Consider the following 7,137-nt stretch of genomic DNA (forward strand, 5'->3'; position numbering starts at 1 on the left):
TCTACAAGGTTATGTTTTACTAGTCAATGGTAATCGTTACAGGATTTTTTTCCCCAGCATTTGAGAATTACAAACAACGAAGATGGGCTGTGTCCCTCAGGTCTCACATTGCAGATGTTTCTGATTTCTTCACGGGGGTTTCTGTTTCTGGTCAGAGACTAGAGACACTTGATATGAATCTGTTCCATCACCTCAGTTCTTTGGCTGTTTGGTGCTTTACCACATTTGCCTTAGAAGTATTGAGTCCTTAGATGACACAGTTCTTTTTTATTATAACCCACCTTTCAACCCTCTTGCAAAAAGAGATAGACCTGTCCTCCCTCTCTTGCCCGTGTTATCTATCCCCATCTTTGTTACTACCACATTGGTTTGTTGTGTCAGTGTAAAGAATTCACTGTCAAAAGTACATCTCTGAGAAGCACATATACAGAAGAAAAATATTTATTTCGGGAGTGTTTGGAATAGTGAATTATTTTCTAACTAAGGAGGGGGAAGATTCCATATACAGTACTGATTTAAGCAGAGTCAGGATGGGGTGTAGAGTTTGAAAACATTCTCAATATTGTAAGTTTTATGTCCTATGCTTTTCATTTCAGTTGAAAGAAAAGTGTGAGAGATATTTTTTGATTGGTAGGGATGTGCAGGAAGTATAGTGATCTTTACTTAGAAGCAGCCTCCTCCTGGAAGGAATATGAGTGAAATGTTAATTTTAATAAAATAGGACATGGCTTAAAGAATTTATCTAAGCTAGATTGCCTCTAATATATTCCTTGCACTGTTAGGATTCTATGATTCTTTTGAAATCTTCAGAATCTCTCTCTTTTTTTAAAAAAAAGTTTATTTATTTTCAGAGAGAGAGAGAGAGAAAATGAGCAGGTGAGGGGCAAAGAGAGAGGAGAGAGAGGATCCAAAGCCGGCTCTGTGCTATCAGTGGATGCAGGGTTCAATCTCACCAACTGTGAGATCATGACCTGAGCCAAAATCAGGACTTGGACATTTAACTAAGCCACGCAGGCACCCCAGAATCTCTGTTTTAAAAGTATATTATTCTAATCACCATTAGAATATAATTCTAATTCTAATGGTGATTAATATAATCACCACCCCTCCCAAATGCATGCTTGACTGTAGTATACAGAGTTAGGGAGAAATCTCTGGAGTTTGTCTTACACCTAGGATGGGCAAAGCTGAAAAGAACATGCTCTCATCTATCAATGAGAAACAGCTGGATAAATGAAAAAATCGTAACTTTTCTTGAACCCACCATGGAGCTAAAGACATAAGGTGATTGAGCAATCTGACACCCATGCAGGGACAGCCTCCTCCAAGGAGAGAAAGGATGTATGGAAAGGATCACCTAGGGTAGAGCAAGGGACGTGTGGATCACCTAGGGTAGACAGATCTTCTGTTCTCTGTCCCTCCCCCACTTGCACTCTCCCCCAAATAAATAAATATTAAAAAAAACAACTTTGATTTTAAAATAGTTTAGATTTACAAAAAAATTTCAAAGACAGAGCAAAGAGTGCTAATACTTGTTTTCCCCAATTGTTACTTAGGACATATACAGAACACTGATCACAGCTAAGGATCTAACATTGATATGTTACTATTAACTGGTTTCTGAAGTTTATTCAGATTTCACTAGTTTTTCCTTAATGTCCTTTTTGTGTTCTGGACTCTTACCCAAGATAATCACACTGTATTTAATCATCGTTGCTGCCTTAGCCTCTTCTGGTCTGGGACAATTTCTCCGATTTTTTGAGAGGTCTTGAGAAGAATTGCTCAGGTATTTTGTAGAATGTCTCTCAGTTTGGATTTGTCTGATGTTGTTTTCATGGTTACACTGGGTTTCTAGGAGGAAGACCACAGAGCTGAAGTGTCATTCTTATTACTTCCTACCAGGGGCCCATAGCAGGGGTATGACATACCACTAATGAGGTTAACCTTGATCACCTGGCTTAGGTAATCTTTGCCAGGGTTCAGTCTGTTCAGCTCTTTACATGGGCTGGGCTGGAATGGCAACTTCCAAGCTCCTTACATGTGGAACAGAAACCTGGAAGTCCCTCTGTTCCATTGTTGTAGAAAATGATTTGTTTCATCTATATTTAAAATTTTTTTTTAATGTTTTCTTTATTTTTGAGAGAGAGAGAGAGTGCAAGTGGAGGGGAGGCAGAGAGTGAGGGAGACACAGAATCTGAAACAGGCTCCAGGTTCTAAGCTGTCAGCACAGAGCATGATGTGGGGCTTAACCCCATAAACCACGAGATCATGACTTGAGCCCAAGTTGGTTGCTTGACCGACTGAGCCTCCCAGGTGCCCATTTCATCTATATTAAAATTTTTTTTTAACGTTTATTAATTTTTGAGAGACTGAGGGAGCCAGAGCACGAGTGGGAGAGGGGCAGAGAAAGAGGGAGACACAGGATCTGAAGCAGGGTCCAGGCTTTGAGCTGTCAGCACAGAGCCTGATATGGGGCTTGGACCCACGAACCGTGAGATCATGATCTGAGCCACAGTCGGACACTTAACAAACTGACCCACCCATGTGTCCCTCATCTATATTTTAAAATGGATTTTCTCAGAGTTTTGCAAAGTAGTTTCACAATTTTCTTTAAAAGTTCTATTTTGGGGCATCTGTGGGCTCCCGGCATCGGGCTCTGTGCTGACAGCTCAGAGCCTGGAGGCTGCTTTGAATTCTGGGTCTCCCTCTCTCTGATCCCACCTCCCAACCCCCCCGCCCCCCCACTCTTGCCTCTGTCTCTGTCTCTCTCTTTCTCTTAAAAGTAAATAAACATTAAAAAAAATCTTAATGTTCTGTTTTAATGGTTATTTCTCTTTTGTCACTTATAATTTTGGATAATTTTGTTTTTTCCCATCATTTCTAGATTAAATTAGCTAGTAATTTGTCTATTGTATTAAAATTTTCAACTAACACTTTTCGATTGTATTAGTTTAACTCTTTTTTAGTTTTCAAATCCATCAATTTTTGCTTTTATCTTTATTAATTTCTTCTTGCTTTCTTTTGTTTTCCTTTCAAAGTTTTTTGAGTAGGGTGTTTAATTAATGGATTTTTATTTTGTATTTGTATTTTTATGGGAATTCAACACTAAAACTGCTTTAATTGTATCTCACAGACTTGATATGTTTTGTTTGCAGCTATTGTCAATAAATTTTGAAGTCTTGTCTTCTGCCTTGAACCAAGAGTTGTTTTTCATCATGTTTTTCAAGGTTTATGTAAAAAGGTCTTTTTAATCGTTTTTATTATTATTTTCTGGGTTAATTGTATTGTGTCAAATAATGTTGGCTGTATTATTTCATTTTGAAACTTTTGGGTTTTTTTTTTCTTTTTCATCTAATCTGTGGTCAATTTTTATAACATGTTGCATGTACAATTAAAAATAAGATATATTATCTACTGCTAGATTTTAGAGTTTAACATACATGTGTTTTTATACTGTTTAGCTCTGATATATTTCTCTTTACTAAGTATTAGTGCCTTCTTTTTTTCTCTTTGCTCCTTGCTATTTTTCTACTACAATAATATCGAAAAAAGCTAGTTTCTTAGTTCATTTTAATTCCCTGGAGACAAAACTTGGGCAGCTTCTTGTTCAGATGATATAGTGAAGGAGAATTCTCAGGAGAAAATGAGTGAGGCATGCTGGGTAGGGCAGGTAGGGGAAAGCTAGGTAAGGATGTGGGATCCCAGAGGGAGTTCTGAGTATGAATTGTACCATAGAGTTAGTCTGGCCCAAGGGGGTTGGAATTTACACTCCATATCATTCAGTCATTAGCTGTAGGCTACAATATGTAGGCTGAAAATAGTTTCCTGAGTAAGGCTGTTTCTGTTGTTTGTTAGCAATTTTCTCAAGAAGTGAGCTCTTGTGAGCTGTTAGCAGCTGATCGTGACAACAGCTAGGAGCTAAGTGCAAGGGTTTGATAAAGAGGATCAGGGAGGGAAATGAAGCCCATCTAATACTACAGCTAATAATGTCTTCTTCCCCTTCTCTGCCATTACATTTAAGGTATTTTCCCCCTCTGCAACAGAAAGCAAGTGACATGGGGAGCGGTCAGCGTGTACTGCCACGTTTACCATTGTCTTACATGCACTTCACATATTTATGTGACTAGCCTGAAATTATTAGAGTTTGGGATCCTTGATTTTAATAAATGTCAAGGTAGTCATATTTAATTATCCTTGATGTTATATAGAGATTTTTTTTTCCGGTATCAATTGCTTGAGAACTTTCATGATTTATTTTCATATCCATTTTAGGTATAAGCACATTTTTGGCTTATACTTAACTAGTTTTTTATTAGTGAAAAATGGTAATCAATGTGTAAGGTCTATAAATTACAAATGGCAGGTATTTGCATAAGAAAGTTGTGGAGAGACTGCTTTGTCTCACTCTATACCCCCTCTGGCTCCCTTCCTGTGAGCCTTCAGTGAAGGCTGGGATATTAACATGGCATTTTTCAGACTCTGCAGCTAGAACTCTATGTGTGATCCATGTTAGTAAGCAGAGGCACCCACCAGAGTCACACAAGGAGGAAATAAGTGATGTGGGGTAGTGGCTGTGTAGGTGAGAGCTGATCTTGGGTCACAGGCATCGGAGGCTCTCAGGACAGCTGTGATGCGTGTCCTCTTGCCTGTCCCCTAACGTCATGGATGCCAGTGGCAGATGGTGTGGGTATGGTTGGGTATTTCTGCTGGTTGCATTGATTCTGCCTAGTTCCCTAGCCCTCCTTGAAACTATATACTGACTAAAAACTTATGCTCTAGCCACCCATTTTCTGGTTACTACATTTAGAGAAGAGGTAGGGACACGAGTTGCTTTCTTGATTGACTCTTCAGAAGATGATCTTATTTCCAAGTTCTTGGAGTGGGCCTCATTCAAACCATCAAGTACTGACAACACCAAGCTGCCAATATTCTTAAGAAATATCGACCTACACAGTCTATCTTTAGACTTTAAGAATGAAGGCTTGTGAGACGTATCTTTCTTCTAATTTTAACTTAAGTTTTAAGATCTATTTTCCCTGCAATGCAAGGGATTATTCGCAATCATTTTGACTGTATCTTGGCTGTGTTTCAGTTACTTACATCTAGCATATTTTAATAAAAATATCTTTGAAAAAATCTATCATTTAGGTTAAAATTTAAAGAAAACTTAGCTCATGATAAGGGATTTATCTTTCATCCAACCAACTTAACCTGTCATTTTTGGTATATTTTATTAAAAAATATGTTTTGAAGAAACTTGGCACCGCAATACAGTTTATATAACTATATCCTTGCCAGCAAAACTAGCAAAAAAGTCAATTCACACTTAGGATCAATTTTGTAAGTGTTATTAAAAATAGAACAAATAGTCTTTCAAAAAGTGTTTCTTTGGGAGTTTAAGACGTGGCTAATAGATGGTGAATGTGTCTCAAGGATTCTATTTAAAGGCTGAAGAAGATGGTTTCCCTTCCTGTTGGGAAGAATTTTGACATTAAGAATAGTCACAGGAATAACTTATTTCCCACTGATTGTAAGGAGATACCTCCTCTAGGCTTTACAAGAACAAGTTCCCTAAACTCTCTCCTTTAATCTGTGTTTCTGGGATAAAAATAAATCTGCACAGTTTTAAAAAATTGCTTTGCAGTTGCAGGTATGTCATGATTGTTTCATTGCTACAATGTTACTCCTCCATTGTCTCTGGTAATCTTTCTTTGTCTTCTCTTGTTCTATCTTTCACAAGACCAATGTTGGAAAGAACTTGCCACAATCTATAGTAGAAATACAAGACGATAAGAACCATTCATAGGAGACCAATAACACCAGTAACGAAATATATAAACACAAGCACCAGAATGAGCAGGAGAGCAGAGCTCTGTGTCAGGAGTACCTTAGAAAAGTATTTCGACAGAGACAATCTAAGGCTGCTGTATCTGGATTCAGGTAGAGGAAGTTGTGACCGCCACAGTGGCAAGAAAATGAAGGATTATCAGAGATAGGCCTTTACCTTGACCTTTGGTTTAGTTCTTTCTGAGCAAGGAACTTATCTCAAGGTCTTTTTATAAGGGGAATGAAATACACAACACAGGATAAGCGATCTCAAAGAAAATACAGAGGTATTTCACATCATACTGATTTTTACGTCTCATGGAACACATTTATTGAATAGACTGAACTCCAAAGAAACAAGCTTTTCTCCAACCTCTGCCTTCAAACACATTCCAGAGATCACCTCTTGATGGCATTATAGATTCCACGGGTTTTGAAGACTAGTCTCATTTTCAGGTTTTAAAGAGTCTAAATCAACATTAATGTCATATCTAATTAAAGTCTTCATCTCCTCCACTATCTTAGGTCTAGTACAGAGGTTGAAGACCAGCAGGGAAGAAAGTGGAGATTCAATTCTTTCACTTCCTCCTCTCTCTCTTCTTCCTGCTCTTACAGGACCCTTGAGTTGAGGGGAAAATAAAATTAAAGCCTAACTGCCTGGTGCTATTGTAATCTGGCCATTGGTGCCCTCTGTTGGGGAAGGGGTGCAAATGCAGGCAGGCTGTTTCCTGTGCTTCAAGATGGGATTTCCACACTTGATGGATCATTCCCTGGTATAGGAAAGGCTCTTACTGCTTGGCTCCTTTGAGCTTTTACCCCTTCGTGGAACACCCACAGCCTCTTTCTACCCACGTTCTCTTGAAACAAGAAGGGTAAAAGCTGATCTAAGCACTCCATTGGGATAACAAAACTGACATGTGAACTCTCTGGGAAGAGCCCTCATTTCCCAGGAGGAACACAGGTTGATACAGCTGCCAGCCCATCTTTATATTCCCAACAGTGTCCAGTAGGTTGACGGTGAATATTTATGGACTAAATCTGAGCCAATCCTGTGCTGTCTCATCAGAATTCAGTGTTGTTACTTATCATCCCATGGTCATCATCACCATTTAATATTAATTGAATTTCTTGTGTGTAGAAAGCTTCCACTGCATAGGAGCAGACACAATGACATCAACATCAAGGAGGCATAAGATGCCTTCCTTTTTGTCCCTCCTTTAGCAACTAAAATTCAGCATCCTTTCATAAACAAAAGTGCCTCTGTGGTGGTCGTAGGGTCCAACACCGTATGCCAAGGGACCTGGGAGGAGT

Source organism: Panthera tigris, chromosome A2 (genome assembly GCF_018350195.1).
Source record: "Panthera tigris isolate Pti1 chromosome A2, P.tigris_Pti1_mat1.1, whole genome shotgun sequence".
Classification (NCBI taxonomy): domain Eukaryota; kingdom Metazoa; phylum Chordata; class Mammalia; order Carnivora; family Felidae; genus Panthera; species Panthera tigris.